A 22,943-nucleotide genomic window follows, 5' to 3' on the forward strand; every position below is an offset into this window, starting at 1 on the left:
GTAAAAGCCAATCAGATAGAGGTACGGGTGTACCAATCGGAATGCGCAAACTGCGCATGAGTATAGCCACACAAAGTGGACTTAGCCGATAGAGGCTATGAGACACAGCCCACATAGGAATGCCCTGTTTGCGAGCCAATGGCGTGGCTGGGTAATGACGCGCCTCCATGTCATAAGATTGACATTGCCGAGGGTCAGTAAGGAGACGGAGTCTATGCGCCAATCAGTGCATGTGGGCAGCGCAAGCGCAGAAAGTCCCAAATTGGACTTAGCCGATACGTATAGGTGGCGCATGCGTAGAAGGTCCGAAAAAGGACTTAGCCGTTTACAGTGACAAGACGGCATGTACGCATGTCTGTGGACTTAGAGTCAGCACTGATGAGACAGGGCATTGATTAGATGGTAAGTCCTGTGTGTGTATTCAAGTACACATATACCTATGATGTCTAGGAGTGCAAAAAGAGGCTATATTAAGTGCAAGTGTGGTACCCAATAGCTTATATAGTACATGATGTGTCAGTATGTAAAACACATAAAGGCAGTAGTAATTGTACCATACTAGGTTGCACCTTATAATAGGGATACATTAGTGGAATCGTACTATTACTGAGTTACAAGGAAAGGAAAGTGGTCCATCAGAGTGGACAAAAGGTCCAATAAATAGAGAGCAGAGTAAGAATGCTGCATATATCATGTAATACGTTGTTGGTATATTGGTGGTATAATCTTATTGACAAAACGTCAATCAGTGTATATAGTGATATATATATAAGCCTAAGTTTTCAAAAAGCTATAGGAAGGCAACGAAAGTGAAGCCTTCATTTAAACCATTGGGATTTAAGGTATTCAACCTATGTATCCATTTAGCTTCTTCTTGGAGAAGCTTTTTATCCAGATTGCCAGCTCTTGGCCCCAGTTTAACTTTGGTGATGCCCCAAAATTTAAGCGCACTAGTATCCCCCTGATGCACAAACCTAATGTGTTTAGAAAGAGGGGTATCCTCTTTAGTATTAATAGTGCTTATGTGCTTTGAAATCCTCCTTCGAAGCTGTTGGATGGTCTTACCTATATACAATTTAGGGCAGGGGCATAAGGCTGCGTAGATGACCCCACTACTTTGGCAATTAATGAATTGCTTGATAGTATAGGTCTTCCCATCGGATGGATTGGAAAAGGTCTTAGTCGTGGGCATGAATGGGCAGAAAGAACATCTGCCGCAAGAGAAGGATCAATATATGGGAGGTGGGAGCCAGTTGCTACGTTCAATCAGAGGTCTCGAGTAATGACTTTGTGTCAAGAATTCCCGAAGGTTCTTGCCTCTTCGGTACGTAATATTAGGGCCATTTGAAACTACATCACGTAAATCAGGGTCCGCTTGTAGAATTGACCAATGTTGTTGTAGGATGTTTTTGATCTGATATGAGCAGGTATCAAAATTGCCTATACACCGGATAGAAGATGACAGTGGGCCATTGATGTTACTAGGATTATTGCTGTTTTTGGTATTTCTACCATAGAGTAGCTCTTCTCTAGAGGTTGCCTTGGCTCTAGCGAATGCTCTATGCAGAGTCTTTTTGGGATATCCGCGTGCTCTGAATTTTTTGTACAGGGTATCACATTCAAGTTTAAAAGTGTGTTCTTCCGAACAGTTTCTCCTGGCTCTCAGGTACTGGCCAGTTGGAATACCTCTCTTGAGGGCTGGTGGATGGAAACTCCCCCAGTGTAGGATCTAGGATCCAAGGAGATTTTAAGATCGAGAAAGTTTAATTCATTAGTGTGTATGGTGTGTGTGAATTTCATACCAATGTGGTTATTGTTGATGATGTCCATAAAATCAGTGAAAAGGGTGGTGTCACCATCCCAAAAAATAAGCATATCATCGATATACCTACCCCAAAATAAAATATGACATGTGAAAAAAAGTAAATCCTCATTGAAAATCAAAGTGTCTTCCCACCACCCCAAAAATAAATTCGCATAAGTGGGTGCACAAACTGTGCCCATGGCAGTGCCTTTGAGTTGTTGATAGAATTTATTGTCAAAAAGAAAATAATTGTGAGTGAGTAAAAATTTAAGTAGTGATAAGGTGAAATTGTTATGTGCCAAAAACTGGGTCCCCTTAGTGTTTAAGAAGTGCTGCACAGCATTGAGGCCCAGGTCGTGCTTGATGTTGGTATACAGTGATTCCACATCAATGCTGGCAATTAAAGTGTGCGGCGAAAAATTAATCTCCTGGATCCTAGTGAGGGTGTCCTTAGTGTCTCGCAGAAAGGAGGGCAGGGCCGTCACAAAGGGTGATAGTATCTCATCGACGTACATGCTTATCCCCTGTGTTAAGTTATCATTCCCCGATACAATTAGTCTTCCAGGTATAGGGAGTACCCCTTTATGGATTTTGGGCAAAGCATAAAATGTTGCCAATGTAGGATTGGGGTTAAAGATTAATTTCAATTCTTACGCAGAAATGAGACCATTAGATCTGGCATCATTAAGTAAGGAGCGTAGCTCCAGTAGATAACAATCAGTGGGATTTTTGTCTAGTACGGTATAGGTAGATGTATCGTCCAGAAGGCTATGGACCATGTAAACGTAGTCTGACCGATTCTGAATGACAATGTTGCCCCCTTTATCAGACTGTTTAATAATGATGTCATCATTTTTGCCCAGTTCGTCTAGGGAAATTCTTTCTAATTTACTGAGATTGCTTTGAAATTTGGCTTTATGTGTTTTTAATTTACTCAGCTCAGAGCTGACCATTTTTACGAAAATGTCAATATGTGAGTATTGTGAAAAAGGTGGAGTTAGTCGTGACCTAGGTCGTAGGGAGGAAAAGGGGCCAGTGGCCGTAGTCACGGCATACTCATTCTCACTAGCTAGATCTTCTAAAGCATGAAGCGTGTTAAGTTCAGTATGACTTGGAAATGTGTTGTCGCCGGTTTTAGTCTTAAAGTATTTGTGCAAGGCCAGTTTCCTGGCAAATAAATTAATGTCTTTGGTCCAGACAAACTCATCAAAGACAGGTGTCGTAGGAGTTTCTCTTGTTGAGGGTTCAATTGGATGCATGACAGATTAACAATCTGCATTTCATCCGGAGAGTGATCTCCACCAGACATTATTTGGTCTGGTTCCACGATTGACTGTGTATTCCTAAAAAAGGAACAGAGGGGAAGGTGTTTACAGGTGCCGAGGTTGTAGGGCCCAGAAAACCCGCCATCTTGGTATTCCTCCCAATACCCTCTGTGTTTGTCCCCTTGAAAAATGGCGTATTGGGTATTCCAGTTAATGTGGGAGAGGCTAGGGAGGTAGCTGAGGTACCAAAAGTAGAGGTAATAGTACGTTGACCATTGTGGGACAAACATGATTGGGATGTTTTCCTAGGGCCCGTAGGTGTCCTTTTGGACGGGTAATATTGTCTATTTTTTATTTTTCGTTTAGCTCCCAGTCTACTGTCATCGGGAAGTACCCTGGGCTCATCAGTGCCTGAAATGTCCGATTCGGAGATGTCTATAGGTCTATTGTCGCGTACAGGAAAAGGAGTACCAGCAACTCGACTACGGTAAGTGTATACTTGTCCTGTATCAAAATCTCTTTTGTCTCTAATGTATTTCCTATGTTTCCTCTCTTTGATCTCTCTCTGTAAATACTCTATGTTTTTTTGCAATTTTAATTCACAATCGTTATATTCAGGTACTGAACTGAATGTTTGTATGTCCAGAATTTATTTTTCTAATTGTGAGCCGATTTTAACAAAGTCTTTCTTTTCAAAATCCAGCAAATAGTGTAATAGACGTAGGGAACTATCGGTTAATATTTGTTCCCAGCCTTTGACAAAATCGGTTTGCCCACGATAGGAATTGGGGATTAGATTAATGCGTAAGCCTCTGTATATAATTTTTTGCTGGATATAGGTCTCCAAACTAGTTATTTCCCTGCAAGATCTTAGTAATTTTAACTGCTATGACCTACTAGCCTTCACCTCTTATACTCTGTTATACTAGCGTCTGTCGAGCAGTCTGCAGCTGCTGACACAGGCATCCTATCGCAACAGGACTTGTACACTAAATTCTGCCTTTCCTGGCAGCATTTCTAAAGAGCATGTGCTAATGGTCTCTAGCTAATTTTAACTTTTTTGTGTGCTGGCTGTCCCTCTTGGACTTTTTAATCAATTTACCATTAAAAGTTATATCTTATACTAATTCAGTTTGTAGCTCGGAAAATGGTTTTCATTGTGCCTTTGGCACATTAGTTATTTGCAAAAACTATGTTCTTGTCACGAGCATCTATGCATCTTTTGATGCATCCCGTGATTTTATCTGCCTTGGCAGCAGCTGCCTGGCACTGGTTAGGTTAAATTTACTGTCCACCAGTATACCCAAGTATTTTACAGTAGCTGTTTTACCCCGTGTTTTTTCTATTTAATGCATAATGGATGAATTAGTTTCCACAGCCCAAGTACATGACCTTACATTTATCTACAATAAACTTAATTTGTTATTTCTCTGACCAAACCTTCAGCTTCTCCAAATCCCTCCGTAATATTACATTATCCTCCTCTGTGTTGATGACTTTACAGAGCTTAGTATCATCTGCAAATACTGAAATTATACTCTGCAAACAAGGTAATTATAGGGATTTTCCATTCATGAGAAATTGATGGTCTATCCTCAGAATAGGCCATCAACATCTGAATGGTGGAAGTCCAACTCTCGGCACCCCTGCCAATCAGCTGCTTTCTAAGGGTCGCGGTGCTCATTCAGCCCCTTCATTCCTTATCTGTTTGTACTATTTAACACTTATAGCAGCGGTTCACAGTATTTCAGCCTTCTGGGTATTGCCTCATAGACATTTATAGCATATCCACAGAATATGCCATACATGTCCAATAGATGCAGGTCCTACCTCTGGGACTCCCACCTATCTCTAGACTGGGGGTCCTCTGACCCCCATTCTGCCTGGTGAGGCATATTTATATCTTTATACTTTCATCACCCCATATAATGATGGTTTTTTTATAGTGCCCAGGGTAGCAGTGGGTATTCTGCCCCAAAAATAAAATTAATATAAGTCGAATGCTACATTTTCTGTATCCAGAGCAGACAGATTTTAAAGTAGAACTCATCCCTTAAAAAACAAGGCCTTATACATATCCCTCAACCATAAAATAATAACTTTAGAACTGCTGGAAAGCAGGAAAGCGGAAACCAAAAATATCTTCACGTCCAAAAAAGCCAAAAATAACTCTTCCCTTAAAGGGTTATCTGTCAATATACGATGAAAAGTTCTTGTATCCTCCTCAGTAGTTCTTGGAATCCGAGAAATCAATCAGACTGGAAGGATCTTTAATGAATTGTTCAGGGATGGAAGGGAATATTCCGTCACAATGCACAACAAAGCAAAAATGGCAAAATATGAGCAGTCATTGGGTGCAGGTCAATGATCAATAGCCCCGACAGGACCTCTGTGAGAATGCGATATGCTTCAGTAATAATTCATTCACTCAACAAAGGCAAGACCTATCTGCTCCTCTCCGACTTGTGTGTACAAAATCAAAGACAATGGGAGACCTGGGTATAAGAGATCCCGGTCGTGTTTATGTTGTGTGCTGGTAATAAGTCCCGGACAGAGCGCTCGCTAATGATCGGTACTTTCTGGTTCCTGAATGAGTGGTGAAGCGATGTAATTGAGGTGAGAAGGTCCCAGGCATCCACTTACGTCAATTGTACAAACAGCGGGAGAACTCATTGATCACGTCTCACCCTTGCCTCATTATTGGAAAGAATTATATTGTCAGGAGCTGTAGGGGAGAATTAATACGCCAGTAAAACCGCAAACAGATAGATTTCATGTCTTATTAACAGATGGCTGACGCCTTTAACCCCTTAAAGGGGTTCTGCACACTGGACAATCCTTACTTTTTAGCAGGGTACCTTAACAATAAGCTGATCACAAAGTGTCCTCCTGCTGAGGTCAGCAGTGATCAGCTGTAATCTGTGGAGAAAACTGATAAATTTCCCTGCAGCGCCAACACAGGTGAAATAAAGCATTACACAGTGTCCATTCATATCAACAGGTTGTCTGACAGGTCCTCCAGAACGAGAGACACCTTTATGTAACTGCTCTCTACTCTTACCAAGAGATGAAGATCATGAACAGAGGACCCCCCTCCATTAACTCACAATTCCCTAATAGGGTGTATTCTTTCCTTCATGATGCAGCTTATTTTCACTGCATTTCAGGAGCCAAAACATTTTTACGTTTTTGTTGCTGTGTGAGGTTTTGTTTTTTGTATTTTAAGTTATATTTTTTTATGGTATCCTTTTTGGTACATATAACATAACCTTTATAAGCACATGTTTTGTACCGCTTATTTCTGTCTGAAGAGCTCTGCTTAGGTGTGCAGCCATTGGCTGCTTCTCCTGACACAGGCCAGTGCGATACGATGACATCATGCTTGCTGACATTAGGGTCCAGATTGTCCAGTCCACAAACTGGAAGGGTCTGTCACATTTAGGCGCAATGAGAGAGCGAGGAGTAATAATTAACTGGGGCACTGTGTAGCTGGCACTGTTCATAAGCACTTTGGCACTGTTCCACTGCATGACGCTATTCCTACGGGCACTGTATGGCACTACCTGTGTGGCACTATTCCCAGGAGCACTGTATGGCACTATTCATGTACATACTGTATGGCACTGTTCATAAGCACTTTGGCACTGTTCCACTGTATGGCGCTATTCCTACGGGCACTGTATGGTAGCTTTTCTATTGGCACTACCTGTGTGGCACTATTCCCAGGAGCACTGTATGGCACTATTCATGTACATACTGTATGGCACTGTTCATAAGCACTTTGGCACTGTTCCACTGCATGACGCTATTCCTACGGGCACTGTATGAAAGCTTTTCTATTGGCACTACCTGTGTGGCACTATTCCTAGGAGCACTGTATGGCACTATTCATGTACATACTGTATGGCACTGTTCATAAGCACTTTGGCACTGTTCCACTGCATGGCGCTATTCCTATGGGCACTGTATGACAGCATTTCTATAGGCACTACCTGTGTGGCACTACTCCCAGGAGCACTGTATGGCACTATTCATATACGTACTGTATGGCACTGTTCATGTATGACTGTATGGCACTGTTCATGAGCCCTTTGGCACTGTTCCACTGTATGGCGCCATTCCTATGGGCACTACCTGTGTGGCACTATTCCCAGGAGCACTGTATGGCACTATTCATGTACGTACTGTATGGCACTGTTCATAAGCACTTTGGCACTGTTCCACTGTATGGTGCTATTCCTATGGGCACTATATGACAGCATTTCTATAGGCACTACCTGTGTGGCACTATTCCCAGGAGCACTGTATGGCACTATTCATGCACGTACTGTATGGCACTGTTCATAAACACTTTTGCACTGTTCCACTGTATGGCGCTATTCCTATAGGCACTATTGGACCTGTGTGGCACTATTCCGAGGAGCAACTTATGGCACTAGTCATGTACGTACTGTATGGCACTATTCCTGGCATAGATGTTGGCATTTTGTGGGTGTGAGTGGGTGGAAATAGCGCAATATATTAATGCTGACGTCTCAACTTTAAAGGGTCTTATTTTCCAATGTACTTGGCCCATTTATTATGTTGCAGAGATTGATATATAAGGCCGAATATGTCTTGTCTTTGTGGTTCATATCTGAAATGCCAATATGGAGACTTAGTATTCCTCCCCCACACTATTTTTAGGTCAGGAATTTCTCAGATGCTGTAGTTTAGCGCAAGCATGAGCATCGTCTTCTATAAATAAGTTAAGAGATGTAAAACAAGTCATAAGATGTTAATGCGCCCTGGGGAGTTTTCGCAGAGGTCGCATTAACATTTATTGCAGTGTTACGTGTGAAGCTTCATTACGATGGTTCAGTATGAAAGCTAAAAATACCTTAATAGGATCAAACATGTAATATACAAAACAGATATGGATGTAGCAGAGCTGAATTTGTCAATTCAAGTTTTTCTTAGTACATCATGTCAACCCCCTGAATTTAGATAACTCAATGATAAAATTTTATGTCGTGACAGACTCAGCTCTGCTGCATCTCTAGGTAGAACTGAAAGCGGGAAAAAGGTAACATTCAATAGTCTTCTTATCTGAAATTCCAGTCAGGTCCTCTGTACTAATGCTGAAGCAGGGAGCTGATGGTTCCCTGCTTCAGCATTGGGTTCAACTGTATCTGAGTCGGGACAACACCAGAAATCCAGGACTGTCCCGCTGAATCCGGGACGGTTGGAAGGAAGGGGAACATGCTATTAACTCCTTCACTATTTAGGTATTGTATGCCCATATTATTTGGATGCCGTTTTATTTGGGCAGTTTTAGGGGAAATATATTGCAGTGTTATGTGGGCACTATGTGTAGTATTATTTGGATACTATATGGAGGAACTGTATTATATAGGCATTGAAATGCAGTATTGGGTAGACATGGTATGGATGTATTATTTCATTGTATGTCAGAATTCAGATATAAAATTTTTGGAAAAGGTGCATATATATGTTTGTGTTTTTAAATATGTATATATTTTAATTACGAGAATTTTCCAATCCTGGGGAGTGGAAGGGGGGGCGGGATGCGCTACTTTGCTTGTTGCCCAGGGCTCTATTTTCTATAAATACGGCACTACTGAAACTGATGGTTAAATTGGTATGGATTGAACAGACTAAGATGATAGTGTTAATATCAACTTCTCAGAAGCTATTTCAAAAGTGACGACCAATATGGCGGCATTCCTGTTGTCACTTTTGCAAAAATGGCCGCCACAACTCAATAGAAAAATTATGAAATCTCTGTAAGGAAATAAAACATAATAACCAAACTTTGCCTGCTGCTCTCTATTCTGATTTACTAGCATATGGCCAATTTTAAATTTTGGGTGGAAATCCCCTTTAAATTTTTTATGGCACAGTACAAGATTCCTGGTTCCTATAATAATGGCAGATTTTGGAGTTCCTATTTGAAGAGCACCCGTCTTGCTACTTTGCGATAAATCACATTTTTGTCCAGTCATGTTTTTTATTGTAGGGTCATGAATCTTGACCTTAGTTGAAGCTTGAGACTCTTGAAGGTCTTTAGATTTTCTGCTGGGTTGTTTTGTGACTTGCTGGATGAACTGTTGCCACATCCTTGGTTGTTTTGAATATTCTTTGATTGTGGCGTAATTTTGTATATTTTTTCAAGATTTCTGCTTAAAGCCATTGAATGGGAATTTTCTTAGTTTATTTCCAGGTAATAAAATAAGTAAGGGGCACATAGGTGCACCGCTCGTAACAAAACCGAGCTCTGATAACTGTACTGTAACTGTAACAAGCAGTGCACCTGTATGTCAGATATTTATCCCCTGGAAGTAAACAATGAAGATTCCCATTCTATGACTGCAAGCAGAGATTTTGAAAACCATGAGGAAATTATATAGAACGTTTTTTAGAAAATATATAATTTTTGACTATACAATGAACATGCTTTATTTGCTGAAAAGCTAATACCCCTTTAATTCCAAGATATGAAACTTGGAAATCAAATGGAATGAATTCTTCTATCCTTGTACTCTACTAATGTTCCGCCAGTGAGTGAGTTACTGCCTTCAACAAGGTAGGCACACTCATCTCCTGCTGCTCTCAACATTTCCATTGGTCACAATATATTCTATCTCCACCCACTTTATGAGCGTGCCCTCTCACATACAATCTTTTCCTCTCTAACTTAATTACTTCAGCGACAAGGCCACTGCTCCCCACAAGGTCAGTACACTCATCTGCTGCTGCAACATTTCCATGAGTTCCTTGGCTATAGTGTGTTCTCTCTTTACTCACTTTATTAGCATTCTTTTATCATATAGAGCCCTTTCCATTTGAGTATTATTACATGAGTGGAAAGGTCACTGCCCCCCACAAGGTCAGCACATTCATCACCTGCTGCTCCTAACAGTCCCGTAATATCATTGGCTAAAGGGTGTTCTATCTCTACCCACTTTATGATCATACCCCTATCATGTAGAACCCTGTCCTCTAACATAATTACATGAGTTTAAAGGTCACTGCCCCTCACAAAGTCAACACGCTCCTCTCCTACTGTTAAGATCATTCCCATGATCTTTTTTTTCTTGCCCCTAATGAATTACCAATACCTGGCACAAATCAATACAGATTAGTAGCTCTGATTTTATATTGTAGCTGGTGTTATTTATAGCTTACCTCACATTTCTCCTTTTTATAGTATGGGAATAATAAATATTTATGAGGGTTTGAAACTAACAGCTCGTCATTCGACCCGTCAATCACCCAGGACATATAACTTCACTGGGCTTTAAATTATTCATTCTGAAGTTTATCCGACGTCTAGTTTGTTGGTATATATATATATATATATATATATATATATATATATATATATATATATATATATATATATATATATATATAGCTTCAACTGTTTATCCATTGAAGGTAACGAGTTCTGGCAAAGACATAATTCAAACATTCCATGAACTAACAAGACATTCTCCCCATTCTAGATGGATGGTTCTGCTGTGCGGGGGAGTGAAACATTGATATGGGTTCATGTCTCCAGGTCATTTTTAATGGATTCTGCTGGGTTCTTGCTTCCTGTACTACATGCAGTCCGATGGGCTCGCTTATTCAAGCTGCATGTCAAATCATTGCAGACACAACATGTTACTGTGCAACAGCATCAAGCAAACTGGAGTTAATCTTTATGTTAAAACCCGCTGCTGGACATCATAAGACTTTGCTTGGTGAGTTTACATAGATACAGTATATGTGAATGAATTGTATTGTAGTTTGCACTGTATAAAATAATTTACAAATTTCGCCAAATTATTTTCTTACATTGTGATATTCTGACTTTAATTTTGAAATTATCCTCATAGCTCTTCTCTGCTCTTATGAATTCGCCCTTCCTTTTGCCAATTTCCCTATTGTCACAATCAATTGAACAGATAGGTCACTGCCTCCCACAAGATCAGCACACTCCTCTCCTGCTGTCATCATTCTTTGATTTAATTGACTATATGATGTTCTATCTCTACTCACATCATGACACTGCCTCTATCACATACAGTCTTGTAATCACTTCCATAATCAAATAAGTGAGCAGGTCTTTGCCTCCCACAGGATCAGCACACTCCTCTCCTGCTGTCATCATTTTTTTATTTAATTGACTATATGATGTTCTATCTCTACTCACATCATGACTCTGCCCCTATAACATACAGCCCTGCCCTCGCTAACATAATCAAATAAGTAAGCAGGTCACTGCCTTCCACAAGATCAGCACACTCTTCTCCTAGACATGTCAACTCTATTGGTTTTACCGGGAGTGACCCTATTGTTAGCCTCCCTCACCCGGTCACCCGTTTATATATGGCCTTTACTCAATTGCTGGTAATGGGACGCAGCATCCCCAAAAATGACAAAATTGGCTTTTATCTATTCGATAAAATTAATAGATATCGGCCCGTATACTTACCCTCCTCACTCCCGGCTCTCGTTCAGTTCTTGGTGCCGCTGAATTGGGTCCTAATGCCATCCAGGTTCTGGTTTGTTGTCTGGTTTGCGGTCTGAATGTATTTAGGTGGTCTGGTTTGGGGTCTGAAATTAATTCAGATGTCTGGTCTGGGGTCTAATATTAATATAGTGGTCTGGTCTGGTGTTCGATATTAATATAGGGTGTTTGAATATATTTAGCCACGCCCTTTTATGCAAATTACCCCCCCTCAAAAGGCGACTTACATTTTTTGCTTGAATATTATCCTGTAAAGTGCTCTCCTAGGTTGACGTCTCTGCTCTCCTGCTGTCGTCATTCTTTGATGTGATTGGCTACAGGATGTTCTATCTCCAATCATAACTCTCTATAATTTATATATACAGTCCTCACATTAATTAACATAATCGAATGAGTGGACAGTTCACTGCCTCCAAGATCAGCACACTCCTCTTCTGCTGCTGCCAACATTCTCATGATCTCATTGGCTATTCGTTATCCCCCCCCCCAACTTCATTGCCTGTCCTTGCCTTTACTCTAATTAAATGAATGAAAAATGTCTCTGTAGATTCAGTGCTTCCGTAGATAGTGCCACAGTGCCCCCTGTAGATAGTGCCACACCCTGCCCCCTGTACATAGTGCCACACCCTGCCCCCTGTGGATAATGCCACAGTGCCCATGTAGTTGGTGCCACTGTGCACATCTAAATATTGTCACAGATGTGAATAGTGCCACAGGGCCCCCTATAAATAGTGCGACAGTGCCCCTGTGGATAATGCCACAGAGGCAGAAAGTGCCACAGTGCCCCTGTAGATGTGCCCCATGCCACAACAAGCTCACTCACCTGTCCTCATTCCCACGCCATCCTCCAGGGATGTAGGCCTGGTCTCTTCTGACCATGCCTGCTTCTTCAGAACAACTCAGGTGGCGTGATGACGTCATGGTGCTGCCTGCATCACAAGAGAATAGTGGGGGAGGGAACTGATGGTTCCCTTGCCTCTCCAGGGTAATCGATTATATCAGCGAACTACGGATGCAGATGCAATTGAGTCTAATTGTATGTAAGGGCCTCCCGAGCCAGCAGGAACCTCCAGGGGCTCTCCTGGGCCAGGCAATACCAGGTCCTGGAGCTCCATTGATAATGTGGCCCTAGTCCTAGTGGACTATTGGCAAATACAATGCAGCAGATTCCCTGTCCTCCGCTGTTTTATGAATGATTTCCTATCCTGGTCCTTTATTTCCGCTGTGTGTTTTATTCATTGCCTACCGTGCTGTAATGGCTGTTTGTTGAAATCTTTATTTTCCTGAGTACATATCTAACCAGAATCTTATAGTTAAAGTTGAACTTAAAGTGAACTCTCCGAGGGTTTCTTTGGTTTGCACAATCTGATTTTTTCAGATTCATTTTCAGAGAGATTCTAATCAGGACGACATAAAATAATGCAGAGAATAATCGCTTATTCCCCACTGCCTGGAGCAAGACTCCGTTTTCTTTAACAAACTGTCGCGTGTTGTACAAGAGATTGTCAAGACCGAGAAATGTAAATTGTAATATCATTCCAGGAGGGAAGGTGTGATCGAAATATAATGACAGGGGAAGTGGTTTTATCACAAGAAGAGTAGAAAGGTCAGAAGTTGTGATATGGTATTGAGTTTAATACCTTATTTTCCAGATTGTTTATGATGGTTGAGTTAAATTATTATTTAAGGTGGAAGCAAACGGGTTGAATTATACATATAATTCCATGGTATTAACTTACACTTATTCCATAATATATATCATTATAGGGTTATGTGCTCTGTTTTTCTGCTACAACTAAAGTTACAAATTTTTCTGTATCTAGCCACCACTAGGGGGAGCTCACTGCATTCAGATATATAAAGGTCCCATTGAACTCAATACTATTACATCTTAAAGGGTAACTAAACGTTCAACTTCTTACATGTCATAGTGACATGTCAGCAGTTTTGATTGGTGGGGGTCCGAGCACTGAAACCGCCACCAATCGCTAAAACGAAGCAGTAGAAGTGCTCGTGCGAGCGCTCTGCTGCTTCGTTTCTGTTCGGCTTTTTCAGGAAAACACATGGACTTTCTATTGAGCCCGTTCTCCATTGCATTGATTTCTGGAATAAGCCGAACAGAAATGAAGCAGCGGAGCGCTCACACGTTTTGTTTCTTTTATGTTATAAAAGTAGTCAAACAAAGAAAAAATCTAAATTTGATATCGCTGTAATCGTACTGACCCGCAGAATAAAGTTAAAAGGGTTGTCCCACCACTACAACTTATCATCTATCTACAGGATAGCTGATAAGTGTTTGATCTCTGGGGGTCCCACCACTGGGACACCCACCGATCAAGTGAACAGAGGTACTGAATCTCCTTGTAAATGGAGTGGCAGGTCAGCATGCACCTTGCTGCTCCATTCATTCTCTATGGGACTGCTGGAGATAGCCAAGCGCTGTACTCTGATATCTCCGGCAGTCCCATAGAGAATGAATGGAGCGGCAGGGCGCATGCGTGACCAGCCACTCCGTTCATATGAGGATTCGGGACCCCTGTTTTCTTGATTGGTAGGGGTCCTAGAGGTGGGACTCCTACCAATCAAACACTTATCACCTATACTATGGATTGTTGTGGTGAGACAACCCATTGAAAAATTCATTTTACCGTATGGTGAACGACGTAAAATTAAAACCTAAAAAACAACGGCAGCCAGCATTGCTGTTTTTTCATTCCAACCCACTTTTTTTTTTTTACGTTTAAGTACATCATGTAGTGCAAAAAAACAAGCCTTCATATGGCTATGTAAATGGAAAAAGAAAAAAAATATATATAGCTCTAGGCACGCAGGGAGGGAATAACAAAACTAAAAAGTGGAAGCTTCAGCTGACCTGAAGAAGAACATCTACTTAATTTTTGTTTTCCTTGCCATGTGCAGAACTCTTTACCAACATTTCAAGGCATCTATACGTTTCTAGTCCCGTTTCAGTATTGTTCTTCTTTCATAAAGAGTCTCAAAAAGTTTCATGATCTGGACACTTTCAATCCTTTTCTTTTTTTAAAAAAACATAAAATTTTAGGATTTGATGAAATTCTTGTCCTGTTTTTTTTCCCCGAGGGTCTACAAAGTACCAGTAGGCGCCACCATTCTTCACTACCATGTTAAAGCTCTGCATGATCAATACTTAAGTTACATTGCTTTTTACTTTACGTCTTTACTATAAGTGTATTGTCTTCAGCATATAAGATTGTTAATAATTCTCCCATCAGTCTTGAGTCTTTACATCTAGAGAGGATCTACATCATCCACAGGTGTATTTGTGATTTTTCTGGCTGCTTCTTAGCTCTGACTTTATATCTTCCAGGAGCCTCCTGCTGGTTCAGTATTGTATAGATCAAAGCTATGGCGCATCAATGGAGTTGTAGTGTCTTCACCACCTACTACATCTGTCAGTGAATTACATCACAGGATCTTAGTGTGTCTGATAGCAGGAGTTCAGGTGAATTCCCGGCAGTAATCATCCAAATTCTGCAGACTTAAAGGGGTTGTCCAGGATTAGAAAAACTTGGCTGCTTGCTTCCAAAAACAGCACCACAACTGTCCACAGCTCAACCCCATGCACTTTAATGGACATGAACCGCAATACCACACACAACCTGTGGGCAGTTGTGCTGCTGTTTTTGGAAGAAAGCTTCCTTGTTTCTTCTAAACCTGGACTACCCCTTTAAATGTAAATGAACCATTAGACTTGACATAATGCACAATTATTACAGGGGAAGGAAAGCCAAGTATCTGCAACACAATTTAATGTAAAATGTAGATTCATTTAGGGTGTAAACTTTGAAATGATGTTGAATAGTTTAGCTACACTTTATTTTTTATCATCCGGAACAGAATGATAGAGCAAAAGAAAACACAATATTCTGCGAGCTTCTGAAATATAACTTTCAGACACACGAAAGAGGAGAAAAATACTATGGCTTACGCAGCACTTCATGGCAAATTTTTGCATTCTGCATTTCTGGGTGGTTTGGGATCCCTTTTAACAACGCCCTCTACAAGGTGAAAATAAAGCCACAGCACCACGTATGATGACCTCTAGTGATAGTATACGTGATAGCCATAGGACGTCCAAGTGCAGTGTCAGAACATACCCCACCGTACAAATTGTCAGCCACATGCTCCCCATAAGTGTCTGTTTCATGTCCTCTATATGCTACATATACTGTATTTTCCAGCCTCCAATAGGTGCCTACCAAATGCCCTCTATACAGTGCAGCAATATGTACCTTGCAGCCACATAGCCCCACACAGATGCAAACTACAGCTTCCCTCCCCATGTAGAATACTTACCTCCTCCTGGCCCCCATCCTCCTCTCCAAACGCAGACAGCACTATTTGTCTTCTCTTTTTATTGCAAATTGGACTATACATGTAACCCGCAGTCATCACAAGGGGGATACAAATACCCTACAGAAGTCACTGTATTTAAAGAGGCTGTTTCTAGAGAAGTAGATTCGACAGGGGGTCTTGCGAAGTGTTTTCAGTCAGAGAACATGTGGGGAGAACTGCTCCAGAGGTGACCTGTGTCAACTGTCTGTAGAAAAGCTGTGTGCAGAGGAGCAGGCCAGTGAGTACCCTGAGTGGAATCAGAATTGAAGCTGAGGATAAAAGGCGGCTATCCATACAGAAAAGAGAACCTGCTGTCCAGAGAGCATAATACAAAGATAGGTAAAGTGAGCAGCCACTCAAACTATATTTTGAGGCCTGTGTTGCCTTGTTAGACTATTCTGATTTTATCTTCAGTTTAATTGAAAGAGACTGTTCCACTGGATATAAAAAATGAAGGTTCCTACTAGATAACAACAAGCCGAGATCTTGAAACCCATAAGGCATTAATACAGATAATATGTTGGAAAATTGTAAAACTTTTAATTATACAAAATATAGCATTAATTTGCTAAAACTGGACAACCCCTATGACCCCTTAACAACCAATGACATAACTACACATTATGGCTGGGGGGTAGAAGTATGGAGTGGCTCTGGAGCTAAGCCCACTCTATACGCTGCAGTTTCAGCTGTTTATTACTGGACGCTTAACTACTTAGATGCCGCGGCATCTAAGTAGTTAGAAAGAGGGAAGGTACCTGTCACGGCGCGGTGTGTGGACCCACTGGGCCATACCGCGTGGCGGAATAGCAGCGGCCAAACAGGTACAATGCAATGTCTATCGTTCAGAAAGGGTACCTGAGGCAATGTAGACAGTAGCGGTGGACTCAGGCTAAGATGAGTCCCCATAGAAACGAGGTGGTAGTGGCAGCGAGAACCGAGGATCAGAACCGGTGCTGCCAGGAGGTGTAGCAGGAGGATCAGTCAGAGAAGCTGGAACAGGAGCAGAGAAGGAAGCAGCTAGCGCCCCTAGCTGTAGTGCCATGGAGTCTACTGCCACAAGAAGTTGATCCTGTCGTGTTCGCAGATCCTGCAGGTCCACCTTCATGGCTTGGGAGGGTGACAGGCCCTTGAATTAGCCAGCGGGGTCCATGGCCTGAGCGTACTGTCACGGTGTGGAGTGTGAACCCACTGGGCTGTACCGCGTAGCGGCATAGCAGCTGGCCAAACAGGTACAATGCAATGTCTATAGTTCAGAAAGGGTACCTGAGGCAATGTAGACAGTAGCGGTGGATTCAGGCTAAGATGAGGCTCCAACAGTAGATGGACACCCGGCGGGGTGCGACACAATATATGCAGCGGAGGACACAACACGACTCCAACTCTTGAAGGCACGAGGCACGGTAGCATGGGATACATGGTACAGGCAGCAGGAACGGGTAACATTGGGAACTGGAAAACACTAGGAGACCATTTGCAATGACAAACTAAAGGTAACACAACAACGCTCAGGCAAGGATTGAGAGGGCAGAGCCCCTTTTATAGTCCTGAAGCATTCTGGGCTAATTGCAGTATTCTGCAACTGTGTGCGTACTGGCCCTTTAAGGCTGTGCACGCGCGGGCCCGCACGCCCTGCGGGAGACAGTGTCCGGACCAGGAAGTGAGTGCCGGCATCTCTCAGGAGGGAGATGCCGCCAGGAACTCACTCGTCCATGGCCGGGGCCGTCAGAGTGTGTCAGGACGACGGTCTGCGGCCATAGATGTTACAGTGCCCTCTTTACTCCATTGGCCTCCCCTGTAATGTGATCGCGGGTTGCCAATGAATGTCCTCCGATCTGCCATATTTCTGCTTCTATTAAACCCTGCCAAAGATTAACCATCGCTAGTTCAAGTTCCCAGGTGAGGATGAAAAATTGTAAAAATAGTTATTGATTTTAGTAATGGTCACCTTAGCTCACCCAAAAAATGCTATAAAAAGTAATCAAAAAGTCATATGTACCAATAAATCTGCAGCTCGCCCAGCAAAAAATATACGTTCTGACACTGCTCCGTCAACGGAAAAATAAAAAAAGTTATGGGGCTCAGAATATTCTGACACAAAACGATATTGTTTTAATAATTCATTTTTTCTTTGTAAAAATAGTGCATCATAAGAAGAAATATATAAATTTGGTATCGCCGTAATCGAATTGACCCGCAGAATATAGTTAAGTTGTCATTTTTACCACAAGGAGAAAGCTGTCGAAACAAAACCCCAAAAACAATGGAGGATTCATAGTTTTTTCATAATTCCAACCCACAAAGCTTTTTTTTTCTGTTTCCCAGTATATGAAAATCAAAAAATGAAAAATGGTCTGGTCCTTAAGCAGTTAAATGACTGATTATCTTTTTAATTAGATATTAATTGCACAATAATATTGAGGATCTTGGCCCTGGTGTCTTTCTAGAAGTCCCTGCTATGCCTCAGTATGCGCTCAGAATATCATTAATAGATTATTGTTCATTGGACAGATAGAAAAGACGTGTCTGACAGCTTCAGTGACAGACGTAATAGAAATCTGATTGGCAAAGTCTCGTCACTTGACATTTTAATAAAGTTCTGAACATATTTTAATTATTTGCGTTGGACATGTCAGTTGGGTGTAATATTAATAATGATAAGGACAGCAAAATAATCTCCTCTGTGTTTGTCGGAGGTTTGGATTTTTATAGGGCAATCATTTTCTTCCGAAGGACAAAAGTGATTTTTAATAAGTATTACAGATTTTATTTTCAAGGGAGTTTTCATTGCAATTCATAAGGAACAGCGGCGCCTAATAGGGGGCATTTAATGAAAATCTGTAAACAAAGGTGAAATATGTATCATATCAGGGCAGAATACAAACAACTGAGGGCCCCTGTGCAAAACTGCATGCGGACTCCCTTCTGTCAGCAAAACAGCATGCGGACCCCCTTCTGTCAGCAAAACAGCATGCGGACCCCCTTCTGTCAGCAAAACAGCATGCGGACCCCCTTCTGTCAGCAAAACAGCATGCGGACCCCCTTCTGTCAGCAAAACAGCATGCGGACCCCCTTCTGTCAGCAAACCCCAATTTACATCTCATATTTAATGTCTGAATTAGCAGACCCATTTAGGCATAGTTCACACTTGCCTTGTATAATCTGTTATTCTGATCCGTTTTATGATCAGAATAAGGTATTATAAAACAAGTATGAGTGAAATCAGATGTGAAAAATGTTCGTTTTTCACATCCAATTCGCACCCGTGCGGGACCCGTTTTTACGGATCCCTCATAGACTTGAGTCTATTGAGGGATCCGTGAAAATGCACAAAAATGGGACATGTCCTATTTTTTCAGAGGCCCTTCACACGGTCCGGTAAAACAACGGCCGTGTGAACAACCCTATAGAAATAAATACAGCTGCGTGACGGCCGTTAAAAAAAATGTACGTCACATGGACTATTTATACGTTCGTCTGAATAAGCCATAAGGATAAAAACTGATCAGTTTAAAATCCCATTGAAATCAATGGTATTTTTAATTGCATCCGTTGGCGTCCGTTATGTTAGTCATCGATTTTGTTGACGGAGATAAAAGTGCAGATTACAGGACTTTTTCTCTGTTCAAAAAAACGGATGTCTAACGGATGGGTTATTTTTATCATTGGTGTCAATGTGGAACCGATACAAATGGATGGTAATCCGTTTGCATCAGTTATTTTGATTTTAATGATATTTTTAATTTATCCATTTTTCTCCTTATTCTGATCTAAAAACGGATCAGAGTGAGGACCTGTTCACATTCTGAAAATGTTGGAAGCGCAAGTTGTCACGATCTCGTTTGTGTGTCTGTGGTTTTACCAGAAACAATAGTGCAACATGCTGCGCCATTGTTTCTGGTATTTTTGGCGAAATCTGTGTCAGAGGCCCCTAATAGAGCCTCCAACGCAGATGTGAATTAGACCTAAAGGATTATACAACACAAGTGGGATTTTAGCCTTAGGACATTCTGAGTTATTAAAATGGAATATCTAATTCTGGATATCCATTAGTTACTTTGGAGAGCAACTTCAAAGAGCGTCTCTTCCTCCGGAGGATCCACATATTACACAGACAACACATTGATTTCAATGAGAACTGTGTAATACTTAATTTCCCCTGTGGGGGCGCTGCAGAGAAATTGAACAATTGCTGCTAGTTTCTTTGATGGATTACAGCTGATCTCTGGAGGTTTGTCCTCTGATTACTTCATCCTCTGGGGACTCGTCTAACAAAAATAAGTTGTCGAAAGTGGGCAGTCCCTTTAAGCTTTATATACTATTATCGGCACCTCCGGTTTTAGTTAATTTGTATCTATAAATCACACACTCGCCATGTGTAAATGAAAGCTTTTCTCTCTCTCGATACTTTAATTATAATTTTGTTTCCTTTTATATTTTTTTGCATTCTCAGTAAAAAATTATTTTCATACAAATAACCTTAAATCTAAGTCTTAATTGCTCCACACGCCGTCGCATAGAAGGAGCTGCATCTTGTAACATTTCACCCCCTGGCATTCCGTGGTTTCCATGACACCCGAATGTTCAAAAATAGATAACTACATCGGCAAACCTTTCCTCCGTCAGCTTCCGGCACCATCTATATTCCCTGTGCGTTATATATACACATTAATAAGATCATATACTTATCACTATGCGCAGAATGTGACCTCCGCAGACTCGCTGCTACTTCATGATGACAATATAGGATCGTACAGTATATTTAATAACTCCACAGTGCGCTCTGTCTAGATACTTCCTTTACTTCATGCTGATTTATTATACAAATAGTTCAAAGACTGTTCCTTCCATATAGCAGGGGATTATGGCTTGAAGCCTAGTCTGAATATTACATATTAAGGGGGTTTCTGAGGTTTTACATTGTTGGACTATCTTTAAGCTAGGTCATCAATGTGTTATTTATGGGGTATATCGGTGCTCGTCAAAGCGCCTTGGCCCCTACACTGTAGTATATGACATTGTGACATCCATACGAGGGTAGCTGTGTGTCTGGCACTACAGCTCAGCCCTGTTCACTGCACCCTTTATTCTGCTTTGGGGGTCCCACTGATCAAACATTGTCTTTTGGATAGACCGCCAATGTAAAATCTTGGGAAAAACCCTCATAGAGGACCTATTTTGTATTAGTGAATAATTGTATAACAATTCCGGAGCATCTTTTCTTAAAACTCTACGTTGTCTCATTCCTCTGTTATTCCTCCTAGAAATGTATGAATAAATTAACAACTAGGTGTTACCAGTTGGGGGTGTGTCCCTACACAGATTAACACTGTCCAATCAGTGGTAACTGATTGAGACTGTAAGGGCATGACCACACATGGCGGAATTCCTCCGCAACTGTCCGCATCGATGCCGCACAGAATCTGCGTTGCAGATTCTGCAGCGGATCTGCACAAAATGTGCAGTACATTGATGCGGACTAGCTGCTGCAGACTGCGGGAAAAGTGCTTCTCTTCTCCCTATCAGTGCAGGATAGAGAGAAGGGACAGCACTTTCCCTAGTGAAAGTAAACGAATTTCATACTTACCGCCCGTTGTCTTGGTGACGCGTCCCTCTTTCGGCATCCAGCCCGACCTCCCTGGATGACGCGCCAGTCCATGTGACCGCTGCAGCCTGTGCTTTGCCTGTGATTGGCTGCAGCCGTCACTTACACTGAAACGTCATCCTGGGAGGCCGGACTGGAGACAGACGCAGGGAGTTCTCGGTAAGTATGAACTTATATGTTTTTTTACAGATACATGTATATTGAGATCGGTAGTCACTGTCCCGGGTGCAGAAACAGTTACTGCCGATCGCTTAACTCTTTCAGCACCCTGGACAGTGACTATTTACAGACGTCTCCTAGCAACGCTCCCGTCATTACGGGAGCCCCATTGACTTCCTCAGTCTGGCTGTAGACCTAGAAATACATAGGTCCAGCCAGAATGAAGAAATGTCAAGTTAAAAAAGCAAGACGTATCCGCAGCACACATGACATGTGCATGACAGCTGCGGACTTCATTGCGGAACTTTGAATCTCCATTGAAGTCAATGGAGAAATTCCGCCATGAGTCCGCCACTGCTCCGCAACAGACAGAGCATGCTGCGGACACCAAATTCCGCTCCGCAGCCTATGCTCCGCAGCGGAATTGTACGCATCGTGTAAACGAACACTGCTAATTTAAAGTGAAAGTCAATGGAGAAACGGCTCCGCTGCGGATTAACGCTGCGGAGTGTCCGCAGCGGAATTTAAGTGGAATTCCGCCATGTGTGAACCCGCCCTAAGGGTCAGTTCACACAGCGACGGCGGATTTTGCTTGGCGGTTCCTGCAGTATTATTCCTGCAGTCGGCAGGAAGATCCCAATGACTTTAATGGGAGGTTCGGGCGGGATATGCCCCAAGATCGGGCAGGACGCTTCTCTTTCCCGCTAGCTGAAAAAATCCACTAGTGGGAAATAGAAGCGTCCAACTGCCATTGAAATGAATGGGAGGCAGAATTGTGCGGCGGTTCCCATGTACACAGGGCCTAATAGGTCTAACAGGTTACTGTTTTTCTTTGCAGCATGCCACATTATTCTAACTAACAAAAAGCAACAAAAACCTGATGCAAAATAAATAAATAGAAACGCAAGTGTGAACAGTGCCTTAGACAATGCGGAAGTTGTTTATTTTTCATATTAGGCGCCACATTGTTTTATTTCTAATTATTCCGGACATTTCTATGTTTCTATGACAACAATGTTTCTCCCATGTCCGTGAGCAGTAAATGGTCTGGACTGAATTTCCGGGGTCTACTGACATGTCCTTTACAGATATTTTTAGACGTATTACCAGATTATAAATGACTGTAGCGTTTAAAAGTCGGTCTATTAATTTCCTGTGGCTTATACAACCCCGACATTTTCCGCAGCGCTATACAGAGATTGTCACCATTCACATCAG

General features: G+C 41.8%; 2 long non-coding RNA genes across 3 annotated transcripts in view; one reads left to right on the top strand and one right to left on the bottom strand.

Annotated features, from left to right (window-relative positions):
* The first annotated feature begins 329 nt into the window (after nt 1-329).
* The window catches only part of LOC142652321 (uncharacterized), a 173,273-nt gene continuing 150,659 nt past the window's right edge, over nt 330-22,943 (top strand). Inside the window, exons 1-3 of one of the 2 annotated variants that reach the window (XR_012847808.1) lie at nt 330-402; nt 3,436-3,556; nt 10,578-10,810. This is a non-coding gene — a long non-coding RNA (uncharacterized LOC142652321). Of the gene's footprint in view, nt 403-3,435; nt 3,557-10,577; nt 10,811-22,943 lie in introns of those variants that run through there. The other variant, XR_012847807.1, reaches the window with a different exon arrangement.
* On the bottom strand, nt 5,303-12,517 carry LOC142652320 (uncharacterized). Its single transcript, XR_012847806.1, has 3 exons — nt 12,411-12,517; nt 11,815-11,933; nt 5,303-5,794 (listed from the first exon to the last, which is right to left on the bottom strand). It is a non-coding gene; the product is annotated as an uncharacterized LOC142652320 (long non-coding RNA).

Source organism: Rhinoderma darwinii, chromosome 5 (genome assembly GCF_050947455.1).
Source record: "Rhinoderma darwinii isolate aRhiDar2 chromosome 5, aRhiDar2.hap1, whole genome shotgun sequence".
Lineage (NCBI taxonomy): Eukaryota > Metazoa > Chordata > Amphibia > Anura > Rhinodermatidae > Rhinoderma > Rhinoderma darwinii.